This window comes from Balaenoptera ricei, chromosome 4 (assembly GCF_028023285.1).
Source record: "Balaenoptera ricei isolate mBalRic1 chromosome 4, mBalRic1.hap2, whole genome shotgun sequence".
NCBI lineage: Eukaryota > Metazoa > Chordata > Mammalia > Artiodactyla > Balaenopteridae > Balaenoptera > Balaenoptera ricei.
The window spans coordinates 107,951,946-107,965,667 of NC_082642.1; positions in this window are offsets into that span (position 1 = coordinate 107,951,946).

A 13,722-nucleotide genomic window follows, 5' to 3' on the forward strand; every position below is an offset into this window, starting at 1 on the left:
TAACCATTGGACTTCCAGGGAAGTCCCTGAAAAATTATTAATAATTGTAATATGGCAACCACTGTGCATTTAAACAAGTATGGGACCTTTCTAAGTGTGGGGCCTATGAGATTACACAGGACATACACTTGCGAAGCTAGCCCTGTGCTCAGAACCTGGTATCTGGATTTTTCCGAGAATGTTGTCAAAAAAAGAAAGAGAGAAGCAAGGAGGAAGCTGAATGTGTTTTGTGATGTAATTTCAAAATTTACTCACCATCACTCCTGTCCCATTCAGTTAGTTTAAAGCAAGTCACCAATTCCAGACTGCACTCACAGGAAAGAGAATTAGCCTCCACCCTTTGATATGAGGATTGCGGAAGAATTTGTAGACACATTTTAAAATCACTATGTGGTCTCTACATCCAGTATGTTTTCTTTTCTTCCTCGTCAGGTAGACAGGTGGAGGGAAACCAGTGGAGAACCCCAAGGAGTCCCTAGGGAGTGGCAGAAGCATAGGATAGAAAATTCTAGACCCCTGAGTCACTATTTAGAAAACAGCTACCCAGGAGAGCAACACAATCCTACCTTAGACTGTAATTTAAGGTAGAAATAAACTTCGTGTTAAGTCACTGAAATTTCAGGGTGGTTATAACATTAATTACCCTTTCTAATTCATAGGCCTAATTCAGAATTTACTAACACAGTTTCAAAAAAGAACAATCTCAAGATGTATAGAAAAAAGCAGTCTCTGTAGAAAAAAGGCTCCATGTCCAAGTAAGTTAGAAAAAATACTAGATACTATATTTCTCTTTTAAAGACCCACAATGTATACTACCAGTTAAAGCTCTGAGAATTCCCTCAGTAAAAAAATCTGTTTAACTCCATTTAACTCAGTATTTGCCAAATGTATATGACTACACTAACAGGTAAACAGGACTGATATTCACAACGATGCAATTATATTGGTTGTTCAGAATATTGAAATGCTTTCATTCTGGTTGGTAAATACCATTGCCCAAGCCATCCAAATGTCCCTGTCCCCACTGCCCTGCCCCAAGGTCACCTAAGTGGATACTTTATTTTTATTTTTTTTTAAATTCGGACAAATTTCTAAGTAGCCAGGGCTTTTTTTTTTTTTTTTTTTAAAGGGAATGCTATTTATTTATTTATTTTTTATTTTATTATTTTTGGCTGTGTTGGCTCTTCGTTTCTGTGCAAGGGCTTTCTCTAGTTGTGGCAAGTGGGGAGCACTCTTCATCGCGGTGCACGGACCTCTCACTATCGCGGCCTCTCTTGTTGCGGAGCACAGGCTCCAGACGCGCAGTCTCAGTAATTGTGGCTCACGGGCCTAGTTGCTCCGCGGCATGTGGGATCTTCCTGAACCAGGGCTTGAACCCGTGTTCCCTGCATTGGCAGGCAGACTCTCAACCACTGCGCCACCAGGGAAGCCCTAAGTGGATACTTTTGATGAGTTGTTCTGGTACCCACCAGCCAAAGCACTAGCCCGTGAACCTGCCATGACACCTGTGAGATGGCTTCAATCACCAGATGTGACCCTTTGTTCTGAGCAGCCTCCAACTCTGTCAGGGGAAAGAGACAAATGTTCAGTGCCGTTTTGGTCCCCTGTAAAATATCACTACAGGCCAGTATTTCCTCATATGATCTTTTGCTGCATGTGGCAATTTGAGGAAATTGCATCTTCTAAAATACTGCCTACCAGTGGTTAAACATTTTTAATCTCACTTCTTCATGGAACCACCAGTACTTTAGTCAACTTCTGTTGCAAGGAAGACAATTTTTAAAAATCTTGACTTACTGCCTTACCAATCAATGTACAGTCAAGGTGAAATAAACCTATTATTTACTTTTTTATTTTATTTAGTTTTGGCTGCCTTGAGTCGTCGTTCCTGCGTGCGGGCTTTCTCTTGTTGCAGAGAGCAGGGGCTACTCTTCGTTGCAGTGCACAGGCTTCTCATTGCAGTGGCTTCTCCTGTTGCAGAGCACGGGCTCTAGAGTGCAGGCTCAGTAGTTGTGGCACACGGGCTTAGTTGCTCCGTGGCATGTGGATCTTCCCAGACCAGGGCTTGAACCCATGTACCCTGCATTGGCAGACGGATTCTTAACCCCTGCACCACCAGGGAAGTCATGCAAAATCAATTTTATATCTATATACTGGAAATTTGGAAAAGAAATTTTAAAATACCATTTATAATATCAATGAACATGAAGTACTTGGAAATAGACGCCATGAAATACGTGCAGGACTGAAAACTACAAAATATTGTTGATAGAAATTATGGAAGGGCTAAATTAATAGTCATGTTATTATGGATTGAAAGACTATATTGTTAAGATGGCAATTGTCCCCAAATTGATTTGTAAATTTAACACAATCCAAATCAATTTTTCACCAGGGTGCATATGTGTGTGTTTGTATGTATGTGTGTTTTATAGAAACTGACAAGCTGAGTCTAAAATTTATATGAAATTGCAAAGAACTTAGAGTAGCCAAAACAATACAAAGTAAAATAAAGTTGGCATACTCACACTACCTGATTATAAGACTTAATAAAATGTGATAATACTCAAGAAGGTATGGTAATGGCATAAGGAGAAATGTAGATTACTCTAACAGAATAGAATGTCTATAAATAGACCACACACATGTGGTCAATTGATGTTTTACTACATTCCTGTGCATATACAAACAGACAAATAAACCCAAACAACTCTAGGACTTTCATACAACAGTATGAATCTTAAAAAACATCATGCTAACTGAAAGAAGTCATACACAAAAAGGGTACATACTGCATGATTTCATTTATACAACATTCCAGAAATGGCAAAAGTCATAAGAATAGCAATCAGATCAGTGCTTGTCTTGAGCCAGGGGGTAAGGGCAGAGGATTTACGACAGAGCGTCACAAGGGAATTTTTAACTTTATATAACTTTATATCTTGCTCCAACTATATAGAGAAATACAAAAGCAAACAAACAAAAATTCAATCTTTAATTATTGTCTCTTCCACTAGCATGACTTGGCAATGGGCAAGATAATTGAGATAAAAGTTGTAACATTTTGAACGGAGTCCAGTCCTTATAATGTTGACCTACTTTACTCATGTCTAGACCATCCCTTGAGAACAACAATTTCTGTCAACAGTTGTGAGATAGCCTGAAAATCTTTAGTTAGTACTTTTTTTATTTGACAAATCTTGAGCTTCTGTCATGTGCCAGGTATTTTTTAAATGCTGGAGATAACTGTGATCAAAGCAGAAAGATATGACTTCCCCTTGGAGCTCATGTTCCATTGTAAAGAGATAGACAATATAAACAAGATAAATATGACGTACACTTTGTTAGGTGGTGTAAAGTTTTCAGGATAAAATGAAGGCAGGGAATGGGGGCTAGGGTGTATGAGGTGCTGCGTTTTTGATAGGGTGTCAGGGAAGGCTCCAGCTGAGAAGGTGACATTTGAGTAAAGCCTGAAACGAAGTGATAGGGACTTGGTCATGTAAATATCCAGAAGAAGCACATTCTAGGCAGAGAGAGTGTAAAACATCTGAAGAAAGAGAGACCTAGGTTGTAAGAGGAAAAGAAACAGCTAACAGACTGTTGTAACTGGAGCCAATAGCATACTTGGGCAGAGCGGTAACAGTGAACCAGAATATATAGGACATTGTAAGCCATTGGGAGGCCTTGAGTTTTACTCTGACTGCTATGGGAGCCTTTGGAGATCTTTGAACAAAGTGGTGTCATGATCTGACTTTTGTTTTAAAAGTCTTCCTGCTGTGTTGACAATAGACTGGAAGGGAGCAAGGATCAAAATAGGGAAAATGATTAGTAGGTCATTGCAATAAACCTGGAAAGAAATGATAATAGCTTGGATAAGGGTAGTAGCACTGGATGGGGTGATAAGTTTAGATTCTGGATGTATTTAGATGGTATAGGTGGCAGGATTTACAATCAAATTTTTTTTTTTAGCATCTTTATTGGAGTATAATTGCTTTACAATGTTGTGTTAGTTGCTGCTGTATAACAAAGTGAATCAGCTATACGTATACATATATCCCCATATCCCCTCCCTCTTGCGTCTCCCTCCCACCCTCCCTATCCCACCCCTCTAGGTGGTCACAAAGCACCGAGCTGATCTCCCTGTGCTATGTGGCTGCTTCCCACTAGCTATCTGTTTTACATTTGGTAGTGTATATATGTCCATGCCACTCTCTCACTTCATCCCAGCTTACCCTTCCCCCTCCCTGTGTCCTCAAGTCCATTCTCCATGTCTGCATCTTTATTCCTGTCCTGCCCCTAGGTTCATCAGAACCATTTTTTTTTAGATTCCATATATATGTGTTAGCATACAGTATTTGTTTTTCTCTTTCTGACTTACTTCACTCTGTATGACAGACTCTAGGTCCATCCACCTCACCTCGAATAACTCAATTTTGTTTCTTTTTATGGCTAAGTAGTATTCCATTGTATATATGTGCCACATCTTCTTTATCCATTCATCTGTCAATGGACACTTGGGTTGCTTCCATGTCCTGGCTATTGTAAATAGAGCTGCAATGCACATTGTGGTACATGTCTCTTTTTGAATTATGGTTTTCTCAGGGTATATGCCCAGTAGTGGGTACAATCATATTTAGGATGTAAAAGATAATAGATTTAAGAAAGGAATGAAGTTGATTCCTGAAATTTGGACCTGAGCAATTGGGAGGCCAGAGAAGCTTGTTTGGCATATGGTACATATAATGTGGTACATTGAAGATGAAAAGCTCAGTTTTTAGCATGTTAAGTTTGAGATGGCTATTAGACATCCAGATGGAGACAGTGGTTAGGCAATTCATATTCAAACCTACAGCTCAGGAAAGAAGTGTGGGCTGGAGATTGAGATTTGAGCATCATTGGCATATAGACAGTATTTAAAGCCATGGGAGAAGATGAGAGTGAAATAAGAATGAGGGATTAAGTGTGGATAGAGAAGAGAAGCTGTCCAAGGACTGTGTCCTGAGACACAGGTGGTGGGAGATGAGAATAATCCACAAAGGAAATGAAGAAAGAGACAAAGAAAAAGCAGGGAGAATGTGGTGTCTTGGTTAAAGAACTAAAGTTTGCAAAATTTACAGTTTTATAAATGAAAGTGGATCCAAAGTTATTTCTGTGATAATATCACTCCCACTACTTGCATCCTGATATGCTTTTTTTTTTTTTTTTTTTTTTTTGAGTAAGAAAGAAAATGATAGAACCTCAAAGCTAGCAGGCCAGAAGTTGTGCAAAAGCAGCCTGTCTTGCCCACACCACTGTCTAGACCAGGTGATCATTACTGGCAGATGATTAATTAATGTAGCAGTTAAAAGAAACAAGCAACTAAACTACAATGTCAGTTTCTGTTTACTTTTCCATTTACTCCACCCTATACCCCAGTCTTTTTCAAATACTGCAGGCAATATCCAAATCTGGATATATCCATGCAATAAATCTTATTCATGAACAATATGTTCCACATGCTAAATTAGGAAAAACACTGAGAATCTCAGGTAAAACTTATTAGAGGTACCTCACTGGCCACATCTGTGTTAGTTTTTTGGTCAGAGCCACATATACTTCTTAGTGTAACAGTATGTCAGTAATAAGCTTTGTGCTTTAATAGGTTTTTCAAACAGCAAAGGGCAAAGTGTCTATAGATTAGATTTTGTGGCTCTGTAATGAAATTCGGGCCCTGTGCATTTCATAGCAAGTGCTTTTCTATGGTGACTGGCTCATAACTAAAGCCAATGTTAATCCACATATTAATCCACAAATAATGGGTAACCAGTGATATGCAATCTCAGCAGTATCATTCTTCTTGTTGGTGTAAACCATAGGAGCCAAAGGAACCAATTCTCCCAATTACATTTTAGCTTAGCTTCCATGCATTTTTTTCATAATATATTACTGAACGTGTTACTTAACTATAATTAGCTTATGCTTACTCAAAACACAGATTAATCTAATATATATTGGCCCTAACTGCGTGGACCATATTACCCAAGGATATTAGAGTAATTTAATATTAGAGTAGAAATTCTTATTATATGGCATATATCTAAATTTGTTATTTCTCTCATTTTTCTAAAACATAATGGTACCCTAGTTTTTAAAAATGTACAATATGATAAAATGGAGATGCTACCCATGAGACTTAACCTAGATCTCGAGGGATTACCATGCAAATAATGAATTAAGGTTAGTGAACTGTTTTGAGTTTCTCAAAATATAGTATATAGTTATCCAGAAAAAAAAAAAAAAAAAGTCCGATGTGTTACTGAAATTACCTCCAAAGGCAAAATAAACAGTTTTGCTTGATGTTGCTTGGTTTCCTCATTTAATTTAGATCTTTATCAGAGCTATACCTATGTAAGATGGTTTATTTTCTTATTTAAATATCATTTTCAAAAACTAGGTTATAGATTTTAACAGTGTTTGCTGCCACTTGGGTTTTGTTGTTGCTGCTGTTTTGCTGTGATGCCTACATCTGGGTTGCCTTGCAGTGTTATGCCTGATGGAATGAAGGCATAACTCACGGCTTTGGAGGTGGTCAGCCTTCAGTTCCTACGCCTTCTCTGTCACTTCACTGGTAAAGTTGCACTAGCTATTTTGACTTAGTCTCATATGTGTAAAGGAAGTGAAAATATATATCGCCACACTAAAGTATATACATACGTAGACAGATACATACACACGATCTTTAAAGAGCATGGCACATTGGCTGATTTAAGCCCTTCTTGTCTTCATACCTTCCTGCCTGCCTTCTACATCAGACATTGTTTCTCTACCTTAAGTATATTAGTCTCCACTCATCGGGATGTTTATCTGTCTGAATTGTTGTCTGTCCATCTGTTCTTCCCACTGTCCTTCCCTCTGTCTAGCCATCCATTAGTGTGCCTATTGATTCATTTGTCCTCCCATCTTCTCAATTCATTTGTCTATCTGTCCATGGGATCGCCTATCCATTCACCTTTCTATTTTTATCTAGAAGTATACCCATCTATTTCCACTATATCCACGATACTACAAAAATAGTCTTTCAGTTTCACCTAGTAAAACACCTTGAACACATAAAATCCAACATAAATGTAGAAAAGGCCTTAACTTTTTTTTCTAGTTCGAATTTCTCTATTCACAAATTACGGAAGTAAAGTGAACTGACATCTATTATTACTATCTAGTAAGCAGCATAGGTACTACATAAACTAGTATCAAGGAGTCTTGACTCTCTTTAAATTTCTTTCCTTAGATGAAGTTTTTCCAAAATATTTTGTGTAATTTGAACTTTTGTTAATTTTTCCTAAATATTTTGGGATAATTAGGTTGATTTTAGCTGCAAATTTCAGAAAATGGAATCCAGCTGGCTTACCAAGCAATTGGCATTGGTGTGTATTTCCACTTCTTCCATCTATAGTCCTTCATTTCTGTCTGTCCTCTTTTGTGTCTTAGTTTTGTCTTTCAGATGTTTTTTTCCTCAGGGTATGTCAATGGCTGGCAGCAGCAACTGGGACAACATGCATTCTTGTTCACCTACTTTTGCCAACTACCAAACTCTACCAATTATGACATATTCATGTTTTCTCCTCTGTTCTAATTCAGTCAGCTGAAGTCATATAGCTACTGCTGGGTCAGAAACACTCACCAGAGTGATGCTATGCTTGGCTTGGGGGATGGAATTATAACTATTGGTTTTAGACCATCAGAATCTACTCTTAAACCCTAAATTGTTTCCCCTTTTTGCTCACTTGTGCTACGTAGACAGCTGTGTATACCTCAACAAACTTGGAATTATATATTTTGAAGAATATATAACATAAGAATATATAATATATAACAAAGGCAGTTAGCAGTGTCAATTGCAGGCACTTATCATAAAGGTCTCTTTTGTTCTCATCTGAATTTTTTATTGCTTTTTTTTTTAGATTTTTCTTTTTAATAAAATTTATTTTTCTGCTATAAAAACTGTTATCCATTTATTCATCCACTGAATTTTCATGGTACAAAAGCTGTTATCCATTTATTCATTCGATTTTACCTTGTCTAAGCCACTTGAAACACATAAATTTCTTTTGCATTTGTTTATTTTCATGGTTTTGTCTTGTACTACACTTAAACTCTCATAAGCAAGAATTGTTTCTTTCAACTTTGCATTTCAGTGTATTTAGTATATCATAGGTACTCAATAGATATTTATTAGATCAACAAATAAAGAAACAGACTATCCATTAAAACAATTCAGCTATAAGACAGCTTAGGTTGTTTTTTTAAGATTTATTTTTTATTTATTTATTTATTTAATTTATTTTTGGCTGCGTTGGGTCTCAGTTGCAGCACATGGGATCTTCCTTGAGGCATGCGGGATCTTTCGTTGGGATGTACAGGCTTCTCTCTAGTTGTGGTGTGCCGGTTTTCTCTTCTCTATTTGTGGCACGTGAGTTCCAGAGCACGTGGGCTCTGTAGTTTGCAGCATGAGGGCTCTCTATAGTTGAGGCGCGTGAGCTCAGTAGTTGTGGCACACGGGCTTAGTTGCCCCATGGCATGTGGGATCTTAGCTCCCTGACTAGGGATCAAACCCACGTCCCCTGCATTGTAAGGCAGATTCCTTACCACTGGACCACCAGGGAAGTCCCAACAGCCTAGTTTTTATTATACTTTTTTTGTATGTAGAAATATATAAAAGGAATTTAGTAGTCAAAAATGGGAAAGTGGTTGGGAAGAGTATGGTATATCAACAAGAGAGAAAAAAGTGTGCATGAGAGAAAACCTTAAAATATTGAATAAAAAAATTAGTATACTAAATTATATACATTTAATATAAAATATATAATTTATAAATAAAGAAAATATTAATAATGCTTATGAGAAATATTTTCATCTTTAGATTTCTCTGTGCATGCTCAAATTCCTATAAAAAACTTATTTTTTAATTGAGGTATAGTTGATGTACAATATTATGTAAGTTGCAAGTGTACAGTATAGTGATTCACAATTTTTAAAGGTGAATTTTATATTCCATTTATAGTTATTATAAAATATTGGCTATATTCCCTGTGTTGTACTATATATTCTTGTAGCTTATTTATTTTATACATAGTAGTTTTTACCTCTTAGTCTCCTACCCTTATCTTGCCCCTCCCCCCTTCCCTCTCTCCTCTGGTAACCACTGGTTTGTTCTCTATATCTGTGTATCTGTTTCTTTTTTGTTATATTCACTAGTTTGTTTTATTTTTTAGATTTCACATGTAAGTGATATCATACAGTATTTGTCTTTCTCTGTCTGACTTATTTCACTTAGCATAATACCCTCCAAGTCCATCCATGTTGCTGCAAATGGCAAAATTTCATTCTTTTTTATGGCTGAGTAGTGTATACATATATACACACCACATCTTCTTTATTCATTCATTTGTTGATGGACACTTAGGTGGCTTCCATGTCTTGGCAATTATAAATAATGCTGCTATGAACGTTGGGGTGCATGTATCCTTTTGAATTAGTATTTTCTTTCTTTCTTTCTTTCTTTCTTTTTTTTTTTTTTGGATAAATACCCAGGAGTGGAATTGCTGGATCATATAGTAGTGCTATTTTCAAATTTTTATAATGAACTTGTGTTTCAGGATGCTGTGAGCAATAAATAAGTCAATTAGTTTATTAAGGAATACAAGAGTTTACACATAACAAAATATCCTGAGATAGAGCAGTTCTAGGGTTACTTAATTCAGCAGCTCAGTGACATTGATAAAAACCCAGGTTCTTTCTTCTTTCCGCCTTGTCATCTTTAGCACATCAGCTTAACTCCACCAACAGTTGCAAAAGAATGCCAATTTCCAGGATCAAGGAAGACATGACAAGCTCCAGGAGGAGAGTGCCTTTTCTTCCCATATGTCTCTTTTTAAGAGCACAGAAAGTCAAACTAGGGGTCTTCCAACAGGTCCTCTCTCATATATCACTGGACATACCTGAACCATATGCCCAATTCTAAATAGATTATTGGAACACATAGAAATATCACGCCCAGCTGAGTCACTTGATACACTTCTGAACAAAATCAATAAGAGAGCTCCACTCTAAAAGGGGGAGAAAAAAAACCAGACTGCTCAGGGGCCAACTAACACTGTCTGCAATAGCATGGAAGCAATATCAATTGCTGAGGTACTTTACTCCTTTCTGTATTTTATTCCATTGGCAAATTAAATCACACAGCTATCAGTTGACTTGTAAAATTTTTTTCATTGTTTCTGAATATTACTTAGAACAAACTTGGGTCTGTACTGGGCCATTTTTAAATTCTGAAAGAATGTGCTAGATTTTTCACCTAAGGTAAATTTATTTCCTTCATCTTATTATTCATACTAACATAGGTTTTTAATATTTTCTCCACCTTCGAGTGGTGTTTTAATCAACTCTTTAATTGCTCTGTGCTTTATATCTCTCAAAAGTGGAAAGCCTAGATATAACTATTATTGATTCTATTATACAGGATTCAAAAATATATGAATTTCTTAAGAAGAACATCACACATAAATGAAACCAGTAAAGATTGGGACTACAGATGATCAGCTGTAAAATAAAATGTGATATATGTATTTTTAAAGATTATACATTTGCTTCTACCTACCTAGCTATTCTATCTTCATCTTGGAACAAAAACACTAGTAAGAAATTATTTTTGATTTTCCTATACTTTAAAAAATTACCTCTGGTAATTCTTTTTTTTTTAATTTTTATTTTATATTGGACTATAGTTGATTTACAGTGTTGTGTTAGTTTCAGGTGTACAGCAAAGTGATTCAATTATACATATACATATATCTATTCTTTTCCAAATTCTTTTCCCATTTAGGTTATTGCAGAATATTGAGCAGAGTTCCCTGTACTATATCCAGGGCTAAGGATAAGACTTTCTAAATATATTTCCCTCTTAATGGTGGGGTATTTGAAACTATTACTCAAAGCAAAGAAGGAAGAAAGGAAGAGAGGGAGGAAGGAAGGAACATAGAAGAGAAGGACTGATTAACTCATGGTAAATGCCGTGCTCTACAACAGCAATTTATTATTATTATCATGATTAGTTTAGATAGAGTAACAGAGGGAATAGCAGCAAAATAGAAGTGTTTTCTGTTCCTTTTCAGTCGTGCCATATAGGTTGCTCTCTACTCAAAATACTCCTGACATTGGTCCTATTTGAATCTTCCAGATAAAATATTTTTGTTTTCCAAGGCTTATACAACCATGTACCCTCACTAACTTTATTAAAGCACAGTATTTATTTTTCCTTGTGTGGAAATGATTTTCACATAAACTCCCAGAAGTATACATAGTTTAACAACACAAAACCTACTGGAATAGATTACCAAAAAATTATTTGATGAAGAAGATGACATAGAATTTATTGAGCACCTACTTCGATTCAGACACTATATCTAGCACGTTCTAATTTATGGTCTTATTTAAATTCTTATAGAAATGATCTTACCAATAAGGAAGCTGATTTAAGCAAATCAGATCACTCAAATAAGGTAGTATATGCAAAGCCCTTAGCGTAGGACCTATCTAAAAAATGCTCAATAAATTCCATTATTGCCAATATATCTTTGCCCAGAGTCACACTACTGGTGTGAGATGAAGCCTTATTTCAAATCTAGGGCTCTTAGCCTGTGAAACATTTTTTTTTATTCCCATATTCTATAATGCATTTTTTTCTGAAATGTGCACCTCAACAGCAATTATTTCCTCTCCCTTTGGCATTCTACTCACCAAGTAGACTCACAATGACTACAAACTGAAGTCAAAGTAAAATATCTGCATAACAGCTCTTCAGTGTTAGTGTGACAAAGCCTGCAAACCCTGCTGGACTATATTAAAATGTGCTGAGACCAGTGGTTTCTCCAGCAGTAACAGGAGTCAATGTTCTCTAAGGGTTATACTGTTTCTTCCTGCACTTTTGAGTATCGGAGACTTCCCTGTAAATACCAAGTGAATATAAGACAGCCTCAAAGTAATATTTAAACCACTAAACTGTTTCTACTGTTTAGCCAAAATCTTAGAAAATGATTGGCTGTTTACTTAAGCTGGTTTTGGATCATTATCTGTTCTGTTGAAGTGACTTTAATGGAAATACCCAAGGACTCTGTCTCATTAATTTTCTAGGGCTCATCACTGATGCAATATTAGAAACAAAACTTAATAATAACAATAACAACTGCAATTATAATAAAAATCCTATCCTAGCTTTTATGTTTGTTAAATCTCTAGGACACCAAGTCGCACCAAGCTAGTATCTATACACTTGAAAGCTTATGACATAAGAGTTAAAAAAAGAAAGTAGCAGAATCCATGCTCTCAAAGAGATTGTAATTTATCAGGAAAGCAATTCAATCCAACCAATATGCAAATGCTATAGACACAGTCATTGCTAATGTCATGATCCAGACTTGGGAAATTTTGGACTTTTGAGGATTGCAGTGTCCTGTGTATCATATTGATGAAGAAGGTATGGTTTCTCTAACAAGAGATGCACCTATACTTTTGGAAAGGGCAGTCATGAATAAAAGAAGAACAAAGTTAGATCACGGATATGTCTGAAATGTAATTCCTATGAAGAGCTTAGCAGTTTTGTGGGCTTTTCTCTTGAATTTTGGGGACAGTCAAATGAAGTGAATTTCTTTCCTTCTATGTTTTATTAACCATTATTTACCACTAACTCTTTGGAAAATCGAATAGATCAGCCTTCAGCTGGGTGATGTTGAGGATAAAGGGATGGAGCAATACAGGGAAATGTGGTTTGGCCCACATTTACCTCTCTGTTGCTGCCTCTGTATACAAAAGCAGCCAGCAACCTGTCTATGGGACCATCTAGAAGTAGCAGTTTTAGCTATTGTCCAGAATTAAGTGATTTGAGACCCAGGTGGCAACTGGGGGCCAAAGAAGAAGCATATGACATTGAGGTACAAGAGGGCAGCGTAGTAACAGAAAAGACCCACCCTCCCTTTGCCCAACGTATGCTTGAGTGGCATTTCTCAAAATATGGTCACCAGGCTTCCCATGTCATGATAACCTGAGGATACTTTCTAATGAAGAATCCTAAACTTTGGCGCATATTTGTTGAATCAGAATCTCTGGTGTTGGCACTAGGAATACACACTTGAACTCACAAATTGATTTTTATGCACACTAAAATTTGAGAAACACCAGGTTAGGGGATAGTGACCCTTGAGGGAGAGAGAAGGTGTTGCTCCTGGTTTTGCTGCTTTAACATGTGTTGGCAGGGTGCTGCGTAGACACTTGACTGGGTCACATTTTCATATGATCAACACAGTGACAATCTTTGGTTTGGTTTCTGGCTGCATTAAAACAATTTTCAGAGTGTTATCATGCTTCTTTGCTCCCCAGCCTTAGGTTTGACTAAAGCAGACCATCTTTAATTTTAGCACCACAGTTCAATCTGTACATCCCTCTGTTTTTTAGAAGCACATATATAATTTTTAAAAACGTATCTGCTTCATAGTATCTCTTAATCACATCTTTTGCATACACTGACTATGATTCCATCTTTAAAATTTTTCTCACACTCCAAAATATATGTGCATGTATATAGGGTGATGCCTTTCAGCCTTTATTCAGTTTAACTGAGTTGTTTAGTAATGAGCATTGCTCTAGGAATAGTTGACTGGTTATAATCTAGGACTTTCATGATCCTGTCCT